The 22,030-nt window shown below is 44.2% G+C and overlaps 1 long non-coding RNA gene across 1 annotated transcript; it reads right to left on the reverse strand.

The window, feature by feature from the left end:
• Nucleotides 1-1,364: 1,364 nt before the first annotated feature.
• Nucleotides 1,365-21,254, reverse strand: LOC144929530 (uncharacterized). Its single transcript, XR_013634808.1, has 3 exons — nt 21,074-21,254; nt 17,223-17,347; nt 1,365-9,463 (listed from the first exon to the last, which is right to left on the reverse strand). It is a non-coding gene; the product is annotated as an uncharacterized LOC144929530 (long non-coding RNA).
• Between the last annotated feature and the right edge of the window lie 776 nt (nt 21,255-22,030).

The raw sequence follows: 22,030 nt of genomic DNA on the forward strand, positions 1-22,030 counted from the left end.
GGAGGAGAATGAAAACCCCTAACAAGAAGGAACTGGATCTCATTGCTGCTTGGACTCTGGGGGACAAGGTTTCTTGGCATAAGCAAGAGATCCCCAGCAGCTGAGCCTGGTAAGACAAAGGCATAGATCTTGCTTATTACAGCAGCCTCTACTGCCCTTACAAATTTAAGATTATAACTCATTTGTGTATGAATGTTTACTTGCTTTAACCTTGTAAATAACTCATTTCCTTTTTCTATTTAATAAATCTTTAGGTAACACTTGTAGCCAATCCTATAATAAGCTGTCTTTGGTGTGAGATCTAAAGTGCAATTGACCTGGGCTAAGCAACTGGCCCACTGGGACTGGAAATAACCAGAGTGCTGCTGTGATTAATGGTGTAAGGAACCATCTATCACAAAGATTACCTGGCTTACCTGGCTGACAAGACAGATCAGAGTACCCAAGGGGACTGTCTGTGACTCCCTGTTAAGGCTGTAACAGCAAATGAGGAATTTAAACTCGATAATCGGTTGGTGAAACCTAGGTATAGAACTCTCGACCAATTTGAGGTTTGTACCCTGGTTTGTAACAGTCTGCCCTAAGGCTTGTACTCATGCTTTTGAGTCACTATTGGTTGGCTTGTCAACATAAAGATCCTGCACGTCATATTAACAGCGTAGAAGACTAAACTGTACAAAATTTCAAAATAAAGAATGGGAAGATTATTTCTCAATTTCTACATGAAAACAAAATGGCTGGCTAGAGACAAGTGTACCAATACCATTTTCTGTAGCTGTGACCCTACTCTTCCAGCACTCAGTGCCCTCTGATTCTCTCTCCACTTCAGGCACAATTCTCAATGTAGCACCACCTACAGCAGGAGTGGGCAAACTTTTTGGCCTGAGGGCCACGTTGGGTTTCTGAAGTTGTATGGAGGGCCGCTTAGGCGTGGCTATGCCTCCCCAAACAGCCAGGCGTGGCCTGGCCCCCAACCCCCTATCCGACCCCCCCCACTTCTTGCCCCCTGATAGCCCCCCTGGGACTCCTGCCCCATCCAACCCCCCTGTTCCCTGACAGCTCCCCCCAGGACTCCTGCCTCAACCCACCCCCCCACTCCCTGTCCCCTGACCACCCCCGGTACCCCCACCCCTGACTTCCCCATCCAACCCCCCTTCCTTCCTGATTGCCCCCCCAGGACCCCTGCCCCATCTAACCCCCCTGCTCCCCATCCTCTGACCGCCCCAACCCTTATCCACACCCCCTGCCCCCTTACCGCGCTGCCTGGAGCACCGGTGGCTGGCGGCTCTGCTGCACCAGGACAGGCAACCGCGACGCCCAGCTGGAGCCAGCCATGCACTGCGCAGCACAAAGCACTGGGTTAGGCCGGGCTCTGCAGCTGCACTGCCCCAGGAGCTTGCAGCCCCACCACCCAGAGCATTGCATTGGCGGCACAGTGAGCTGAGGCTGCGGGGGAGGGGCCGGGGGCTAAGGGGCCACCAGGCAGAACATGGCCCACAGGCCAGATGTGGCCCGCAGGCTGTAGTTTGCCCACCTCTGACCTACAGAACCCTCCCCCCTTCCCCTCCCCAACTGGATTTTTCAGTTCTACTAGTTTCCTCACTTCCCCTCTCCAGATGTACATTTTCTGATTCTGCCCCTTCTCTCCAATGTTGTTTCAGGTCCCTATCCCCTTACAATGTCCCTAATACTCAAGATGCTCCAGAGCTAGAGCCAGCCCCAAATGATTATACTTGGTTAAAACAATAAAAAAAATTTCCTTGGTTAAAACAAAAATCTCCAGTTTACCCTAGCAGCCACAAAATCTCATAATTAAACTTCAAAACTATATATATATATATATATATATATAAATAAAATACACATATACACACACACACAAGCATGCCTCTGCGCACACCTAGTGGATCAGGCCGAGCACAAGTTAGACAGCTGAATGCTTATCTTCCCTCGGTTCATGAATCACTGTGGGGCTCAGGTGGGAGATAGGTCCCGACACTCAGAGTGAGGCAGTAATGAGCATGCTTAGAGGAAGAAATGGGCAACTAGGAAACTTTTTACTGCAGAAATGTAGGAAGAGTGAGTTTAGGCACTTACAGGTTCCAGTGGGAGTTTTCTGAATCACAGTGGAGCCTAGCTCTGGGACTTAGCTGCCTAAGTCTGGGGTTTAGGCACCAAAGCACTTTTATGAATGCAGGCCAGTGAAACTACGCAGCTGTGTAATGTTATGCATGTGCTTAAGTCTTTGAGGGATCAAGCTCTTCAATGGCAAATGGTAAATACCATCTGCATTTCAGTGGTGATTGAAATTATAAAGAGTTTACCAACAGAATAATCACTTAAAATATGCAAAATGTAAACCCTCTGTGACAGAGGCCCATACTAATGTTAACCAGCAAAAGGCTCACTGTTCTTTAAAAGCAGCTCCCGTCTCAGACCTGACAAACTCACTACACCCAATACACCATTTTCTATTTGAATCTCTCTTCTTTCATAAAATAAATTTCCTTTTGTTTTACTATACTTGAACTCAAGGCTGTGTGTGATACAGGAGCAGTGGACTAAGGTAAAACGTGTAAACTGGGCTACACTGCTTCTCTGGGGACAGAGGGATTTCAGATACCTGAGTATACAGCGGTCAGGGGCTAGATAGCCCAGAGGGACGCACTGAAGGGACTCGGGAGCTGGAGTGCATCTACTGTCAATCCACAGGGCAAAGGCAGGACTGGTATAGCTCACAGGAAAGTGCTTGAGTGGCTGAACAGGCTGGTTGTGTCTGGGACCTAACACGCACACAGGAAGCAGGTAGCAACAAGGTGACTCAGAGCCCTGGGTGCCTCAAAAAGCATCACACCCTCCAATTTTGCTATGCTGCTTTAAAGGAAAATGTGCATCTTATACACAGCATTTTCATTACATTTGTTAAAAATAAGTTCAAATGGCACTGCAATTTTAAATCCACCTGAACAAAGGAACTGGGAGAAATGGGTTATTTCTCATTAACAAAGTTAAACACATTGTTACATATAACCAAACAAAAACACTCTAGATGGGATAGTAGTCTAAAAGACATTAGAACTGTGAGATGTACATGGGATACAGAAGTGTCTTCGTCATTCTTACTGACAACAGGAATTCTAAAGTGATTTTAGAGAGTGTATTGATTTTAAAAAGCCATAGAATTAATTTTGTTTACTGAGTCTAGGATTCAGATTATTTCTGAAATTGCTTCTTATTCAACCTCTAATATTTTGTACCAATACAACACTTCTCAGGCTACATACATATGCACAGATTTCTAAAAAATGTTTACTCACGAACTAAATCTGAATTGAGAGGGACACATTTTGCTTTGTCTTTGCAGGTCATTATTTTCATCAGCACTGGATGTACAGCACAATGCAGAGATTCTTTACTGATAGGATTGACTATTTATTCTCAGAACTAAGAATTCTTGCTGCTCTAAAAACAAACATTACTTTTTGGCTTCTAAATTATGAGTAACATGAAAATTACGACTAACATGAAAATTACACAACTTATAGCTACACAATCAAAGATGAATCCTTTGCTGTTACACAAGTGTACAACATGAAGGCTTTGTGGGCATACTTACTTACTATGCCTACATGATTGCTGCCATTTTACCTAACATGACGGGTGTGGTACAACCCTAGGCCTTGAATTACTCAACATGATCATTACAATCCTTCCTTTTTGCAGAAATGGAGATCAGGTCAGGAAGTGCATCCATATCATAAGGGCATCCTAAACTAGATAATTAGGGAGATGATTGTCATAAATATAATGGGAAGGGTAAACACCTTTAAAATCCCTCCTCGCCAGAGGAAATACCCTTTCACCTGTAAAGGGTTAAGAAGCTAAAGACAACCTCGCTGGCAACTGACCACAAGGATCAAGAAGGAGACAAGATACTTTCAAAGCTGGAGGGGGGGAGAAACAAAGGGTCTGGGTCTGTCTGTATGATGCTTTTGCCAGGGACAGAAGAGGAATGGAGTCTTAGAACTTAGTAAGTAATCTAGCTAGATATGCGTTAGATTAGGATTTCTTTAAATGGCTGAGAAACTAAGCTGTGCTGAATGGAATGGATATTCCTGTTTTTGTGTCTTTTTTGTAACTTAAGGTTTTGCCTAAAGGGATTCTCTATGTTTTGAATCTAATTACCCTGTAAGGTATTTACCATCCTGATTTTACAGAGGTGATTCTTTTTCTTCTATTAAAATTCTTCTTTTAAGAAACTGAATGCTTTTTCATTGCTCTTAAGATCCAAGGGTTTGGGTCTGCGGTCACCTATGCAAATTGGTGAGGACTTTTATCAAGCCTTCCCCAGGAAAGGGGGTGTAAAGGTAAGGGAGGATTTGGGTGGGAAAGACGTTTCCAAACAGGCTCTTTCCCAATAATAATAATAATACCGGTCAGACATTTGGTGGTGGCAGCAAAAGTCCAAGGGCAAAGGGTAAAATAGTTTGTACCTTGGGGAAGTTTTAACCTAAGCTGGTAAAAGTAAGCTTAGGCGGTTTTCATGCAGGTCCCCACATCTGTACCCTAGCGTTCAGAGTGGGGAAGGAACCTTGACATGGTGGTAGAGCGGTGGGATCAACTTGAAATCATTTTGAGATCAATTTGAGATTTTTTTGATCCAGAAGCACAGATTTTAAAAAGGGAATTTTTTTTTCCTTTGGGCTGCTGGAAAGCAGGTTTCCAACTGAAAGCAGTTAAGAGTTTTTTTCTCTGCTTTGGGGCCAGAGCAAAGACAAAAAGGAACTGTCTTTTGTGAGCTGGAGTTTTCTCTACCTAAAGGCAGGGTAGTTAACCTCCTGCAGGGAAATTCACAAGTCTTCACAGACCTGAAGAAGATTTTTTTTTAACCTAAGAGCAACTAGAGGGGTTTTCTGCCTATTTGCCTGGAGACAAAGATGTTAGGGTTTCTTTTTTTGGTTGTTGTTGGCTTTTTGGTTTTTTTTTTTTAGGATTTTTCTGTAGGCTGATAATCACTATCTGAGAATATAGGTATCACATTACAGTACAGCAAAATTTTACAAGCCAAGTTTTTGTTTGTTTTTATTTCTAACTCTTGGGTGTAAAGTTAGTTAAAAACAGAGAGGTAAAGATGACAGAAACCAAGACACAACACAAATTGGAGTTAGCGAGACTGGAGGCAGCGAAAGAGGCAGAAAAAGCCCTAGAAGCTGCCCACAGGAGAGAAATGGAGGCAGCGAAAGAGGCAAACCACCACCAAGAGGCTGCTCACAGGAGAACTATGGAGGCAGAAAAAAGCCAAGAGGCTGCCCACAGGAGAGCAATGGAGGTGAAGGAAAAAGAAATGGAGGCAAGGGCCAAAGAACTGGAGGAGAAGGAAAAAAGAGAGGAAGCATGCACTGGAGATGGAGAAGGCAAAGGCTCAGCAGAATATACCAACAAACCCTAGCAATCCTTCTCCAGGTACCACTTCCCATCCCAGAAAGTTCCCCACCCACAAGGCAGGCGATGATACTGAGGCCTTCTTAGAAAACTCTGAAAGGGCCTGCCTTGGGTACAGCATCTCTACAGACCAATACATGGTAGAGCTGAGGCCGCAGCTCAGTGGACCCTTAGCTGAGGTGGCGGCTGAAATGCCTAAGGAACACATGAACCAGTATCAACTGTTTAAAACCAAGGCGAGAGTCAGAATGGGGCTAACACCCGAGCATTCCCGTCAGTGATTCAGAGCCCTAAGGTGGAAACCAGACGTGTCATTTACCCGACATGCCTACCGCATTGTGAAACATTGGGATGCCTGGATATCAGGAGCAAGTGTTAAATCTCCAGAAGATTTGCCCTTCCTAATGCAAATGTAGCAGTTCTTAGAGGGTGTTCCTGAGAAAACAGAAAGATACATCCTAGATGGGAAGTCCAAAACTGTAACTGAGGCGGGAGAGATTGGAGCCAAATGGGTGGAGGTGGCAGAAAAGAAAAAAACTGGTCGCAGTTGGAGCAGATACCAGAAGGGACAACCTCAGACCACCCCCTACTACCGAGGGCCACCCAAGGCCCCAACTACCCCCCAACGAACCCTCCAGACACCTTATCGTCCCGCCACACCGTTCTCCAGCAACCCACCACGCCCCAGCGACCCATCAGCTGGACGATGTTTTAAATGTAACGAGCTGGGGCACGTAAAGGCCAATTGCCCCAAGAATCCCAACAGATTACAGTTCATTGCACCGGAATCACATCAGAGGTCCGCAGGCCCAGATACCTCCCAGATACCCTTGGAGCGGAGGGAAACTGTGAGTGTGGGCGGGAAGAAGGTCACCGCGTGGAGGGACACCGGAGCACAAGTGTCGGCTATCCGTGCTTCCTTAGTGGACCCCAATTTAATCAACCCAGAGATCCAAGTGATGATTCAACCCTTCAAGTCAAACTTTTTCAATTTGCCTACAGCCAAGTTGCCTGTCCAGTACAAGGGCTGGTCAGGAACATGGACTTTTGCAGTCTATGATGATTATCCCACCCCTATGCTGTTGGGGAAAGACTTGGCCAATCATGTGAAGCAAGCCAAGAGGGTGCGAATGGTCACCCGCAGCCAGGTTAAACAAGCTGTCATGCCTAGCTCTGTTCCGGAAATTTCTACCGGGAAGGGACCCGGACACCAGGCCAATGTCTGCAACAGCAGTAATGGATCCAGTCCCAGAGACCCAGACAGAGCCAGAACCGGAACCGGCAGAACAACTAGCACCAGACCCATTGCCAGCACTGAATCCAGTACTTGCAACCTCAACACCAGAGGGCCCCACCGAACCTGAACCGGCAGCAGCCCATAACCCTACCCAAGAGGCTCAGCCGGAGCCTGAATCCCAACATAGTGCACCAGCGGAGAGCGGTTCAGAGTCAACGGAAACAGCCCTATCCCCTACATCGCTTCCAGAGGGACCAAGCATAGGTCCACAATCCAATGAGGAACTGATGTCTCCAACATCAAGGGAACAGTTCCAGACAGAACAGGAAGTAGATGAAAGCCTCCAGAGAGCTTGGACAGCGGCACGGAGCAACCCACCGCCTCTCAGCTCTTCTAATCGATCCAGGTTTGTTGTAGAAAGAGGACTTTTATACAAGGAAACTCTTTCTGGTGGATACCAGGAAGACTGGCATCCTCAGAGACAGTTGGTAGTTCTAACTAAGAACCGGGTCAAGCTCTTGAGCTTAGCCCACGATCATTCTAGTGGATATGCTGGGGTGAACAGGACCAAAGACCGGTTGGCGAGGTCATTCCAATGGGAGGGAATGGGGAAGGATGTTTCTACCTATGTCCAGTCTTGTGAGGTATGCCAAAGAGTGGGAAAACCCCAAGACCAGGTCAAAGCCCCTCTCCAGCCACTCCCCATCATTGAAGTTCCATTTCAGTGAGTAGCTGTGGATATTCTGGGTCCTTTTCCGAAAAAGACACCCAGAGGAAAGCAATACATACTGATTTTCATGGATTTTGCCACCCGATGTTCGGAAGCAGTAGCTCTAAGCAACACCAGGGCTAAAAGTGTGTGCCAGGCACTAGCAGACATTTTTGCCAGGGTAGGTTGGCCCTCCGACATCCTCATAGATGCAGGAACTAATTTTCTGGCAGGAACTATGGAAAGCCTTTGGGAAGCTCATGGGGTGAATCACTTGGTTTCCACTCCTTACCACCATCAAACAAATGGCATGGTGGAGAAGCTTAATGGAACTTTGGGGGCCATGATACGTAAATTCGTAAATGAGCACTCCAATGATTGGGACCTAGTGTTGCAGCAGTTGCTCTTTGCCTACAGAGCTGTACCACATCCTAGTTTAGGGTTTTCCCCATTTGAACTTGTATATGGCCATGAGGTTAAGGGGCCGTTTCAGTTGGTGAAGCAGCAATGGGAGGGATGTACGACTTCTCCAGGAACTAACATTCTGGACTTTGTAACCAACCTACAAAACACCCTCTGAACCTCTCTAGCCCTTGCTAAAAAAAACCTACAGGTTGCTCAAAAAGAGCAAAAAGCCTGGTATGATAAACATGCCAGAGAGCGTTCCTTCAAAGTAGGAGACTAGGTCATGGTCTTAAAGGCGCTCCAGGCCATAAAATGGAAGCATCGTGGGAAGGGCCATTCACGGTCCAGGAGCGCCTGAGAACTGTTAATTATCTCATAGCATTCCCCATCTCCAACCGAAAGCCTAAGGTATACCATATTAATTCTCTAAAGCCCTTTTATTCCAGAGAATTAAAGGTTTGTCAGTTTGCAGCCCAGGAAGGAGATGACGCTGAGTGGCCTGAAGGTGTCTACTACAAAGGGAAAAATGCTGGTGGCATGGAAGAGGTGAACCTCTCCATGACCCTTGGGCATATGCAGCGACAGCAGATCCAGGAGCTGTGCACTAGCTACATGCCGACGTTCTCAGCCACCCCAGTACTGACTGAACAGGCATACCACTCCATTGACACAGGTAATGCTCACCCAATTAAAGTCCAACCTATCCGGGTGTCTCCTCAAGCTAAACCTGCTATAAAACGGGAGATCCAGGATATGTTACAGATGGGTGTAATCCGCCCCTCTGGCGGTGCCTGGGCATCTCCAGTGGTTCTAGTTCCCAAACCAGATGGGGAGATACAGCATTTAGCTTACGGTAGTCCAAGCAAAAAGGGCTTGACCAGACAACTTTCCAATGCCACGCACAGATGAACTATTAGAGAAACAGGACAGGCCCAGTACATCTCTACCTTGGACTTAACCAAGGGGTACTGGCAGCTACCGCTCGATGAATCCGCCAAGGAAAGGTCAGCCTTCACCACACAGATCGGGCTGTATGAATTTAATCTACTCCCCTTCGGGCTGCGGAATGCACCCATCACCTTCCAAAGACTTGTAGATGGTCTACTAGCGGGATGAGGAGAATATGCAGTCGCCTACCTTGACGATGTGGCCTATTTTCTGATTCTTGGGCAGAACACCTGGAACATCTACAAAAAGTCTTCGAGCACATAAGGGAGGCAGGACTCATTCTTAAGGCTAAGAAGTGTCAAATAGGCCTAAACAGAGTGACTTATCTTGGACACCAGGTGGGTCAAGGAACTATCAACCCCCTACAGGCCAAAGTGGATGCTATCCAAAAGTGGCCTGTCCCAAAATCAAAGAAACAGGTTCAATCCTTCTTAGGCTTGGCCGGTTATTACAGGCGATTTGTACCGCAATACAGCCAAATCACCGCCCCACTGGCAGACATGACCAAAAAGAAACAGCCAAATGCTGTTCAGTGGACCGAAGAGTGTCAGAAGGCCTTTAACAAACTTAAAGCGACACTCATGTCTGACCCAGTACCCCAGACTTTGACAAAACGTTCCTAGTAACCACAGATGTGTCCGAGCGTGGTGTGGGAGCAGTTTTAATGCAGGAAGGACCGGATCAAGAATTCCATCCTGTAGTGTTTCTCAGCAAGAAGGTGTCTGAAAGGGAAAGCAACTGGTCAGTCAGTGAAAAAGAATGTTATGTCATTGTCTACGCTCTGGAAAAGCTACGCCCATATGTTTGGGGACGGCGTTTCTACCTGCAAACCGACCATGCTGCGCTACAGTGGCTTCATACTGCCACAGGAAATAACAAAAAACTTAGTGGAGTTTAGCTCTCCAAGATTTTGATTTCGACATCCCACACATCTCAGGAGCTTCTAACAAAGTGGCTGATGCACTCTCCCGTGAAAGTTTCCCAGAATCAACTGGTTAAAATCGTCCTTGAGATGTGGAAAATATTGTTAGTCTTTATATACTTGGTAGTATATTTAGAGGTGCATGTGTCTTATTAACTCTGTTTTTTCCTAGAGCTCCAGGAAGAAATCCCAGCCAGCGTTTCACCCTATCTGTGATTTGGGGGGCATGTCAAATATAAAGGGAAGGGTAAACACCTTTAAAATCCCTCCTGGCCAGAGGAAAAACCCTTTCACCTGTAAAGGGTTAAGAAGCTAAAGACAACCTCGCTGGCAACTGACCACAAGGATCAAGAAGGAGACAAGATACTTTCAAAGCTGGAGGGGGGGAGAAACAAAGGGTCTGGGTCTGTCTGTGTGATGCTTTTGCCAGGGACAGAAGAGGAATGGAGTCTTAGAACTTAGTAAGTAATCTAGCTAGATATGCGTTAGATTAGGATTTCTTTAAATGGCTGAGAAACTAAGCTGTGCTGAATGGAATGGATATTCCTGTTTTTGTGTCTTTTTTGTAACCTAAGGATTTGCCTAAAGGGATTCTCTATGTTTTGAATCTAATTACCCTGTAAGGTATTTACCATCCTGATTTTACAGAGGTGATTCTTTTTCTTCTATTAAAATTCTTCTTTTAAGAAACTGAATGCTTTTTCATTGCTCTTAAGATCCAAGGGTTTGGGTCTGTGGTCACCTATGCAAACTGGTGAGGATTTTTATCAAGCCTTCCCCAGGAAAGGGGGTGTAAAGGTAAGGGAGGATTTGGGTGGGAAAGACGTTTCCAAACAGCCTCTTTCCTAATAATAATAATACCGGTTAGACGTTTGGTGGTGGCAGCAAAAGTCCAAGGGCAAAGGGTAAAGTAGTTTGTACCTTGGGGAAGTTTTAACCTAAACTGGTAAAAGTAAGCTTAGGAGGTTTTCATGCAGGTCCCCACATCTGTGCCCTAGCATTCAGAGTGGGGAAGGAACTTTGACAACGATCATGGGAAAATACCACAAATTCAGATAGCTGCTGTTGTCCTTATGTTAAACTCCCCCCGCCCTTATCTATAGATGAGCAGGACACACTTAGCTCACAACTAACTGGTCAGAGAACAGCTCCACTAATAGAAATTTTGCAGTATCTCTAAAACATTTGACTTCAGACCTCAGAACATTTGAATGCATTTGTGTAAGAAAGTTTCAGTTCATATTGGTGGACCAAATTAAGTTTCACTATGGTACTTAACACAATTATGATGCAGTATTTTGTAGATATCAAATAGCTGTTAATGATTTACTGGATGATTAATTTTCCCAGTCCATTTTGTTTATTTAGAGCATAAAATTGTAGGAGTGGGAGACGTATTTAAAGAATTATCTAAATTCAGAATATTATGTAAGTTATTTTTCATAAGTAATAAAAGAAAGTATTGTATTAATCTATTGTATAAGACTATGCAAGTATAGAAAGCAGGAATTTTATCTACCTTTATTCTTAGCTGTTTTAATATACATTAAGAACAACCCTGATATGGTATAAAATAGCTCAGAGAGCATATTTCCACATTGGGTACTGACCTTTTTTAATTGGCTATTCAGAAAGTGTGTTCCACTTACTATGGTTTGTAGAATGCATAAACTGTGCTTGGGAAACCTGATGTTACTTTAACACTTGAAATACGTTATAGCTGTTGAGGGTCCTTGTTTTTGCCCCTCTAATCTCATGCTCCATTAGGTGAAAAGATTATTGACTGTCCTTGGAAGAGTGGTTAAATATTCACTTTTGGTTTAGGACTTCTGACCTGAAGGCAAAAACTAGCTTTGACAGACAATCCAGTGGCAACATTTTTCTGAATAAAGTTACTTGGAATTTGTTTTGTTATAGTATTTATTGATTCTTGTTTTTTTTTTTTTAATAATAAAATAGTCATGGAAAACTAAGAGAGATGCATATGATAATCTGTTTAAAATAGATTGAACTATGCTGTATTTTAGGTTACATCTACACTACAGCACTTACAGCGGAGCAGTTGTGGTGGAGACACTCTAAGCTGATGGGAGAGAGCTCTCCCGTCAACTTAACTCCCGCCTCCATGAGCGGTGGTAGCTATGTCGGCAGGAGAAGATCTCCCACTGACATAGTGCTGTCTACACCCGTATTTAGGTCGGTATAACTTAATCACTCAGAGGTGTGTATTATTCACACCCCACAACCACATAAGTTATATCAGAGTAATTTGTAATGTAGACAAGGTCTCAGCTTTCTCACACCTTTGGCATTAAGTTCATTATTTTCAGCATCCACCATATTTAAGAGCTTTTCCTCAATGTTTCCATTCTTACCTACCCCTCCACCCATAACCATAAACTGCAGTCCAGTCCCTGCTTTCAGATGCAATCATCTATTGCCATAACAGCCCTCCCAAACCTCTGCGTTCAGCACCTCAACCCAAAATAGCTCACTACTGCAGTCAATGTTTTCAGATCAGCTCCTGCTCCCTTCCCCCTCTCCCTCCACACACACTGTGCTGCAACTTTCCCTATTGCTTTCATCTTAGCCTCCCCTCCAATAGTGCAAATTCTCTTTTACTTTTGGACAATCACACTTTCTCTGCGTCATCCAATGCTGCAATTTTCTCTCAGCTCACTTCACAGTAGCACTCCAATATCTGTCAGTTTAACTCTGTACTCTTTCCCAGCCTTCGCTTCCCACCCCCAACTTCAGGCCTCAGGCTTAACTTTACCCCTTCACCCTCAATCTTCTTTCCCAGCTGACTTCTTCCCTCCCCCACTGGCATTCCAATCTATCTTTTCATCATCTTTCCCCCCCAGGTACTTTCCCCTCCAGTCTTCTATCTCAGCTTCCCCAGTCTCTGCACAGCTGCACTCTTCACACCATCTGCAACCTCCTGCATGATTCATCACTAAACACAACACACCATGATTATTCACAATTTGAAAAGCTACAGTGGAATTTACATCTGTTCCTGGAAAACACTTAACAAGACTGAGCAGAGAAGGACTGCACTGTGTACTTTCTGTGGTTTTATACTATTGGTAAATTGTATTCCTTTACCTACTGATACTAAATGGCACACTTGAATTCAGTTTAGCAACAGGGTTATGCGCTATTAGAATTACCATCCTTCAAACAAGATACTACATGAAGGTCTTTTCTGACCATTTGTTTTGGTGGAAGTTAAAGATCCCATAGTAACTTTCAGAATGAGGAGGGGTAAATCACAGTGTTCTAGCCATCATTCTCTTCTTCCCCACGCTAAACAAATTCTAATGTCCAAGGCCATAAAGGCTGCTTGGTTTGCTTGTGTTCTCACTGTACTGCCAGTTTAACTCGTTCCTTCATGATGTTCTTCTGTAGAACACAGTAACAGGAGCCTGCTTTTCTACTCTGTTTAAATAGAAATAATTTGTTAAATACAAACTTTCCTTACTTTGCGGAATGTGAAACCAAATTCCCCCTTTGAATGAAGTCTTTTCTGTAAGAAAACACCCATTTTGTTTCCAGTAAGCTAGAAATCTTAGCATGAGAGTCTTTCCCCTACCATAAACAAGCTATTTGAAAATAAAGTTTACATTAGAATTAGCATTGCTGGGCTGATTGTTGATAAGCACAAGTGTAATGAATTCACATTTTTTAGCAAATGGACACAAAATAATCACACTTTCAAGCAACTGAGATGTCAAATAGAGGATATGGTTCTTGGATACATGACATCACAGTTCTATATAATGTCACTCAACACAATACAGCGATCACAAGACTTGCTCCACTCCAGAAGAAAAGATGCCAAACCATAGCCAGTTATTTCACTGACATCTTCGGTCTCTGCTTATCCTTTGAATGATTTGATGCCCCACTTCTTAGATAACATGGTATTGGTTTAATTGTCTCACAATGTTTTATAAAGGAGGACAGTATTTTAACCTCATTTTTGTAGATGGGGAAACTGAGGCACACAGCTGAAATGACTGCCACTGGCTTCTTGAATGACTTCAGGCAAGACACAGAAACCAGGTTTACATGGGCCCCAAACATTTGTACAATAGTTTTTATTCATTTTGCTAAGGCATTGCAGCTGATAATATTAATGTTTCAATTTAAGATTCAGACCCAGGACTGTGCTAGAGCCCCAAAGATGTTGGCTGAAAAGTTAAGTTCCATTTGATACTTGTGTGGGTAGCAGAAAAAGATACAGGATTTACCTCCCATTTAAACAAAAGGATTATTTTAAACTATGCGGAAGAGAGGTAAAACAAGTGATTAGCTACCAGATGAACAGACCCTTATACGGAATGTTTCTTTCAGGGCAATAGGACTCTTCTTGTAACAAGTAATGCAGCAATTTTATAGCTCCAGTGGGGTTTGTGGGTGCTTGGTATGCCTGAAAATCAGGCCACTTAAATTTAGGTACATAAAATACAGATTTAGAAGAGTAACTCTTGGCAATCAGGTTGAAAGTGTTGGCCCATTTATATAAGTCTTATCTCTAGTGTTGAGTGTACTGCAGAAAAGTTATATTGTTGCTCCTTCTTCCAACTTGAGTGTGTCATTCTGACATCAGTGTCCCCCCTTGCCAGGCGTGGATGTCCAGGGCTGTGCAGGTCAGCTTCTTGGTGGAGGATAAATCAGCACTACAGAGTCTGGGTATACTCTAAATGTTACTTGTTTTATTTACACACATACCCAAGTCCTCAGACACAGATAGTTGTCTTGTGGGAACTGGAAACACACTTTGTCTCAAGAATCTACTCTAATCAGAGACCAAAGCAGAAAGTGAACTCTCTTACAATTCACACAACTCCTTCTCCTTGGACTATTGCCTCTACACAAAAACTCCCATATCAAAAACGAACTATCACAGCACGTCTTCCCAAGACTGAACATTTTCTTACACACTAAGCAAAATAACTTGGAAGACTACATGAAACAGCACCACCTAATGATGCCTGCTGCAACAATATAATTTATGACACAATATGGAAGCCTAAGACTTGAAACCAGTTTCCAACCTTATTTAATAAATCCTAAAGTGTCCAATACTCAAACATTTTTTAAAGATAGCTAGATTAGATAGATCCTTTTCACACCTGTTACACCTGTATCAAGTGCCAAATCCCAGCTCTCTGTACAAATCTCAAGCATGTGAGATTTTTGCAGTGGATTTACACAGCGTTTGGATTGGAATCTTCCTTGGCAAACTACCAGCAGGCACAGGACAACTACATGTTGGAGAAGGCTGACTAGTCACTAGCGGACTCACTTAGTGTAACACTCATCCCTGCTGTTGTGAAGAAACCCACTGAACACAGCTCCATGGTATGCAAGCTGGTATAAAGTCTCCCTGGGAAATCTCTTCCAAGCCTGCACCCTCCCTGCTCTTCCCATACATACACACAGCAGAATCAGTGTGATTCTTCAATTTATTTGTACCATTCTGCATCCTAACCATGGCAGGAAGCACTTCTCCTGGAAGCAGGAGAGAAAAGTTTTTTGATTGTTAATACAGGCCTGCATTTTGACTCCACTGGCATAAACTGATACAATTTCAGCAAGATTTTTAACACCAGCAGGAAGCTGAGAAGTGTCAACTGTAATTAAAAATTTCATTTGATAATGGAGAGAAGTATTTCTTACCATGTGAACTACCAGCTTCCTAGGTTTCAAATGGGTAGAGTTTTCCTTCAGCAGACTGCTAGCTACACTAGCAGTCTACTGCTACTGCTAGTCTGTTAACTGGGAAAGCTATCTAAAAGAACCCTCTAAAAATAAGTTTAGGTGCTCTTTTCATCTTAGATGAGTGAAGAAATTCCAATGTAACTCTACAGTCATATACCTCAAATATTATAATTATTTTTATTGGGGTAGCACCTAGCGACCCCAAACCAACAATTACGGTATCACTGCGCAAGGCACTGTACAGACATATACAACAAGAAGAGTGTTTCTGCCCAAAGACCTAGCCATATACTATAAGTCATTTAAAATTATCAATTTTTATTTTCAATCCAAATCATTTAGGATACCCTTACGAAGCAAGAAGTCCCACTGATGCCAATGGGACTATTCATGACAGTTCCCACTCACCAAAGCAAGTAAAATGGTTAAACTGTACCTCGGATATTTTACGCCACCTTGGATGAGTTTTGTAAGAACCTACTCTCTAATTGGCTCATTTGCATATATTACAGCAATTAAAGTTCTCTCTTACCATGTTAGCAGTAGGTGGGTATTACTGATCCTTTATTAAAGGAAGTACAAGCTGGCTTCCTTGTGTGTTTCAGGAGGCTGGAGCCATCTGCCTACGCAGCCCACCCACACTCAAAATTTCCAATTGCCATCATACCTCAGCAACTTTTAACTGCGATGTGATAATTTTACATTGTGAACTCATCAAGGTAGGGAATGTATTTTTTGAGCTTACCATTCGGACTTAAAACATAAACTAAATCATCAGTTCATTCAGTTACAGATCCCTGGGCTCTGTAGTTTGTATTATCCTTTGTATGGGAATTCATAGCTTGATGCACAAATATTTTGAAAGCTATTCCATATTGTTAACATTTCCACAGGCATAATCTAAAATAGATTTGAGCTCGTAACAATTAGTTTAAATCAAGTCCAACTTTGTCTACTATTCCTGTATTAACAGATTCCACTTCTAATCTTTTGACCTCCAAGTTATGGAAATGTCAGAATGGCTCTCTTTCCACAACTCATTTATGTACATATTAAAAACACAAACATTCAAATAACAAACGTTGCCCTACACCTAGGTCTATTATCAGAGACAATAACCGAACACAACAGTGAGATTTACAAAGAGATTTTCAAATATTTATAAAAAACACTTTTATATAAAACAAATATTACATAAGCAGAAATTATTAAATCTGGTATGAAGAAGCAGAATCAGGTTTGGCAATACTTCCGTCTATAATATTTTTACACTACAAACTACAGTACACCTAGCATGTATTTAAAAAAATAAAATAAAAAGCCAAAATCATATTTAATACTTTTAATAAAAGTTGTGATTTAGGGCTCTATCCTGAAGGGGGAAGAGCACTTTCACTAAAAAGGAGCACAGCATTCTGTCAGGTCAGACCCACAGACTTGAAATTTCATTTTGTAGACTTGATACCAAGAGGTCCTCAATTCTAGTTGATTTAATAAAAAATTAAGCATGTTTACAAAAATTTTCACAAAAATCAAGTTTCACAAAAGTTTCACAAAAATCAAGCATTTACCTTACTTCTGCAGAGGAAAATAAAGACTTGCACAGCAACAGGTATAAGGAAGTCAGAAAATCTATTTACATTTATTCACCTCCTTTTCACCCTTCAACTATTTATTTATATTTCTTGCTCATATTTCTTCCCTTGTAAATTGATTATACAGGTTAACTACTTTGTACATAAATTCTTCCTCAACTGTTTTCTCCCTTAAACCTTCAGAGGATGCTGTTACGGTAGCTCTCATAATTTATAAGAATATATTTTACTCACTATTTATAGCAACCGCTTGGAAGATTGAAACGGAAATCAGTTGCCATAATCTGTTCCCCTTCCATTTCATGTGCTCACTGGTTACCGTAGAGCTCTTCATAAATCCTGGGCTGCTGGTGTTTTTTCTTTAAAATAAATAAATAAATAAATAAATAAAATAAAATAAAATAAAATAAATACAATCAAAATAGTGGCACTTCAGGGTATTTTTTTCTTCAATAATCTCAGACTTTACAAAATAACTTAAGCAGGGAAAACTACTTGTAGTTTTCTCTATAGTGACTCACATACTTTGACATTTCCCTTATTATTTTCTCTGTCTTTTTTAACCAACCATAAAATACATACATGCAAAGACGCAGGGTGTAACTTTTCACAGATTCTTCATATTTTTGCACACCTCAATCAGATATACTTCATCTGCTTGCTGGAGAACACATACCTAGTTTCCTCTAGTATTTTAAATAACTACAATATTGAAGCCCTAATCACTTTATAGTATTGCCAAATCTTGCAGTTTTATTGAGAATTTCATGATATTCAGTATTTTTATAAAACCAGAGCTCCTGGAGTCAAGTGATTATAGAAATCCCAAGTCTCTAACTCTCATGGTTGCAGGTAAAAATTTGAAAACAGAGTGAACCATAAAAAACCTCACATTGAAACACTGAAATTAAAAAATATCATTTAAAAATATCACATGACTTATTACTCCTGGGGGAATTCTGTGCCAAAAAATTAAAAATTCTGCACACAATATTTTAAAATTCTGCAAATTTTATTTGTCAAAATAACACTACATAATCATGCCACTTTCAATTATTTTGGTAATTTATTTCAAAATACTTGTCAGCAAGTATGTCTGTAACAATACAGACACACAAAAATTCCCCTAGGAGTAGAGAATTAAAGAAACCCCTATGACAACTCAGTTCCTGCTCCTCCGCCCCCTCTCCCTCAGAGCCCATCCGGGGGGCCAGACGCTCACACCCCATTCCCCCAGAGCCCAGCCATGGTCCCCCCAACCCAAACACTCACATCCCGCTCTCCCAGAGCCGCTCCTCCCTCCAAGCCCAGACACTCACACTGCCCCCGCCCAGAGCTCAGCTGCGGGCCCCATCATGACACAGACACTCACAGACCCTACTCTTCTAGAGCCCAGGGATTCAGAGGGAGAAACAGTCTGATGCTGGGTTTCAGGCTTGCACAGAGTTTCCTGTACGCCACTGCCTCCTTCCTTCAGAGCATGCTGGGTACTGCAGCTACTGGGAACCCTTCAGTTCCCTCCCTCTCCTCCAGGCCTTGTCTTCTATTTGCAAGCTAGGCTCTGCCAGGTCCAGCAGCCCCTACTGGCAGCCAACATCTCTGCAGCCCATTTCTGTGTGGGGAAAAGGAAATTCTGCACACCCAACATTAACTTCTGCAAAATTCTGCATTGCACAGTGGTGCAAAATTCTCACAGGAGTAACTTATTAATGCTTGAGGTTGGTAATGCTACTTATGGATGTGTTTATATTTACGAGTAGTCTCAGTGGGACTACATAAGCCTGTAAGACTGTCAAGGCCCACTAGCATTCTGGTTGTCCAATAAGGCAAACAAAACCTTCCTTAATGAAATCCTTGTGGCATTCTGCTATTTATTTATTACCAACCAAAAATGCTTACACCCACATTAAGCATCTTTCTTCAGTACTCTAAATTTAACCACTCTAGTTGCTTGCCCAGACACACACACACACACACTCTGTCTTTATAATAGACCTTTGGAATACCAGTCACACCCCTAAGATGGGTTTTTTTAATTTTCACACACTTTATAATGCCTGTTAAAAACACACACACACACACCCCTACCCATGAAAGATTATGTTAAAGTAAATAATGACTTGATTAAATCCACTCCCTTATCCACCCAACCCAAAGGGGAAAACAAATTGAAACTGAGCCTTTCAAGGTGACTTGCAAAAGCTGCTTGAAGTTTAAAATGTGTAAAATTTAAAATGTGTAAAATCCCAAATTATTAATAAAAATGTTTTTCACCTTTTAACATAAAATATTTATAACACTGTAAACCACTCTCCAGAAGAAACTGGAAATGGTTCGCTCCTAGGCTTGTCTGCTATTCTGCTAGAAAACAACATATTTTATATTTATGGCACATACCAGCTATAACATTCATAGCACCACTCAGAGAGCCAGAAAACATTAAAACATGACAATATGAAATCACAAGTGAAACACAGCCACTGCTCCATGCCTTAAACTTCATAGCTCCTTTTAAGAAAAAGGGGCATTTTGCTGCTATTGTAACATGGGGAGAGCACGGGGGAACAAAAACTTAACCTATTTGACCATGCAAATCCTGAAATCACAAATCCCTACTTCATCTGATTATAGAGAATGTGATTATTGCAATTCCGGGCATCAACATCTTGGCAACACTCTCCCTCTCTCTTTTTTTTTTTTTTCTTTAAGTGACTACCTCAAGTATTCCTTCCCTACATGGAGGGAGCAAGCATGCTGCTTGTGCAGTGCTCTCAAACATTGCTAGCAAGAGACCAAGGTTGGTTTCAAGACTTTCATCCTCACAAAATCAAAGTGACCATATGGTTGTATTAAAAGTCACTAACATCTGATGACTATTTGGTGGCTTATTTAGGCAAGCCAACAAGTTTATGTTCTCGGTCTATTTCCTAGCAAAAATATCACAAAAGCCACAATTGGCACCCTTGTGTGACAGTGGTTTCCAGAGGATGGCAAATTACCTTCCAAATTCAGACTGAAGCTCCCACTACATTTTACCAGGACTATACCTGCTGGCTGATATCCTCCACCCCATATATAGCATAAAAATTTAGTTACTAATAAAAATTGAAAAAGAAAAAATTCTACATGCATTCTCTAACTCCCACACAGTTTTTCTTTTTTTAAAAAAAAGAACAACTTTTGCATGTTTCCTTACTTGCACTGGATTCAGACAGCGGCTTGGTGTACTATGGAGGTCCCAAACATCTTAATTCCAAATAATCCCACTTGACATATCCTGTCCAACTCCTCTTCCCATGGAGAGATTTTGGGCACCCGTAGGACAAGCTGGAGCCTGAGGATTAAGTCAAGCCCCTTAATGCCTACTTCCACAGCCCCCCTCCACTTGTTGAGCCCTCAGACAGCCCCGCAGGTAGCAGGGAACGCGTTTTTCTTGTCAAACCACCGGAGCAGGCCCAGGGGTTAGCAGCAGCTAAGGCTGACGTTGCACACGCAGGGCAAGGACCCGCGGACCCCCCACCTACTCACGCGGCGGACACACACGACTCCTGCCACTAGCAAAACCTGCCACGCCAAGTCCTTCAGCCTCCTCCAGCCCCCGCCTTCCCCCAGGTGCGCAGGGAGGGACAGCCAGGGGGCCAGGGCACGGAGCCCCCTGCGGCGCGTCCAAGCAGCAGCAACCCCCGCTCCCCCGCCCCGCTCCGCTCCCATTGCATCGACCTCTAGGGACACGCGCCGACCTCTGCGGGACGCTGGCTCGGGACGCCTGGGTGACCCCGCGGCGGCGGCTGCTGCTGTCAGGGGCCAAGGCAAAGTCTCCCTGGAACAACAACACTTTCACAGGGCGAGCAACCCTCCCCTCCCCCCCCGCACACCTCACCCGAGCCACCCGCCCCGCGCGCCCCGCGGGGAGAACGCGCCACCCGCCCTCGCGACAGGGCAAGGCGGCGGAGGGGCCGCGGTCCCGTCCCCCCCGCACCCCCCGCACCACAACACGGGCGTCCGCAGCGCGCGTGGCAGGGGGAGACGGCGAGCCCGGTACCGGCCGCCCCCCGAGCCCGAGAACCAGGCTGCCCCGCGACTACCGTGAGCGCCGCTGCCCCGCCACGGCGCCGGCGGCCCCTCGGACGTCCCGGGCGGCAAGGAGGCGAAGGAGCCGGCGGCAGAGTTCTAGGGGAGGCGAAGTGCGGCTCGCGCTCTCAACCGTCCCCGCTCCCGGCGCGCGCGAGCCGGCCAGCCCCAGCCCGTCTCGCGCGGGGTCGGGGGAGGCTGGCTGACAGGTACCGGAAATGAGGCACTGGCACACACCTCCCGCCACCGCCGCCTGCCATTGGCTGCGCGCGGGGAGCGACTGGGAGGAGGGGACGGAGTGTCCCGGGCCGGGAGCCCAGATCCTGTGTGGTGTGACCCGCCCCCGCCTCTCCACAGAAACCCGGTTCCCTCCCCCCCCCACCCCTACCCCCCAGCATGACATCCCCAGACACTGGTACTGGAGCTAGGGCTGCGGCTGTACCCCCCTGGCTTGAAGCAGTTTCCATCATATCCAGGGTTTACAGTTTGGTTCAATGGCTCTGAGCCCCCTCACTATACAAATTGTTCCAACGCCACTGCCCCGCAGCAACACACCGCACAGTTCACCCTCAGACAGTGCAGTAGCCCAGAAACCACAGCGACACTGCCCAAGTACACCCGCAGCATGCCTATCACACCCCTCCAAGCCCAGCGTCCACTCTACAGAAAACAACGGGAACACCCCCCACCACGCTATTTTACACACACTCCCCCACACATGCACTTTTTAAAACAAAGAATGTCTGATACAGACAGACTCCCTGCGTCCCATCTAACCAACAATCCCCACTGGGGTGCCCAGAGAGCAAGTGTGAAAAATCAGGACAGGGTGGGGGTAATGGGCGCTTACAGAAAACAAAGCCCAGAGTATCATGACTGTCCCTATAAAGTCGGGATACCCGGTCACTCTAACCCCCACTCCCTCATGCACAAGCACCAAAGCACACAACCCACTCGCACCCAACCCCCAC

Source organism: Lepidochelys kempii, chromosome 1, assembly GCF_965140285.1.
Source record: "Lepidochelys kempii isolate rLepKem1 chromosome 1, rLepKem1.hap1, whole genome shotgun sequence".
Lineage (NCBI taxonomy): Eukaryota > Metazoa > Chordata > Testudines > Cheloniidae > Lepidochelys > Lepidochelys kempii.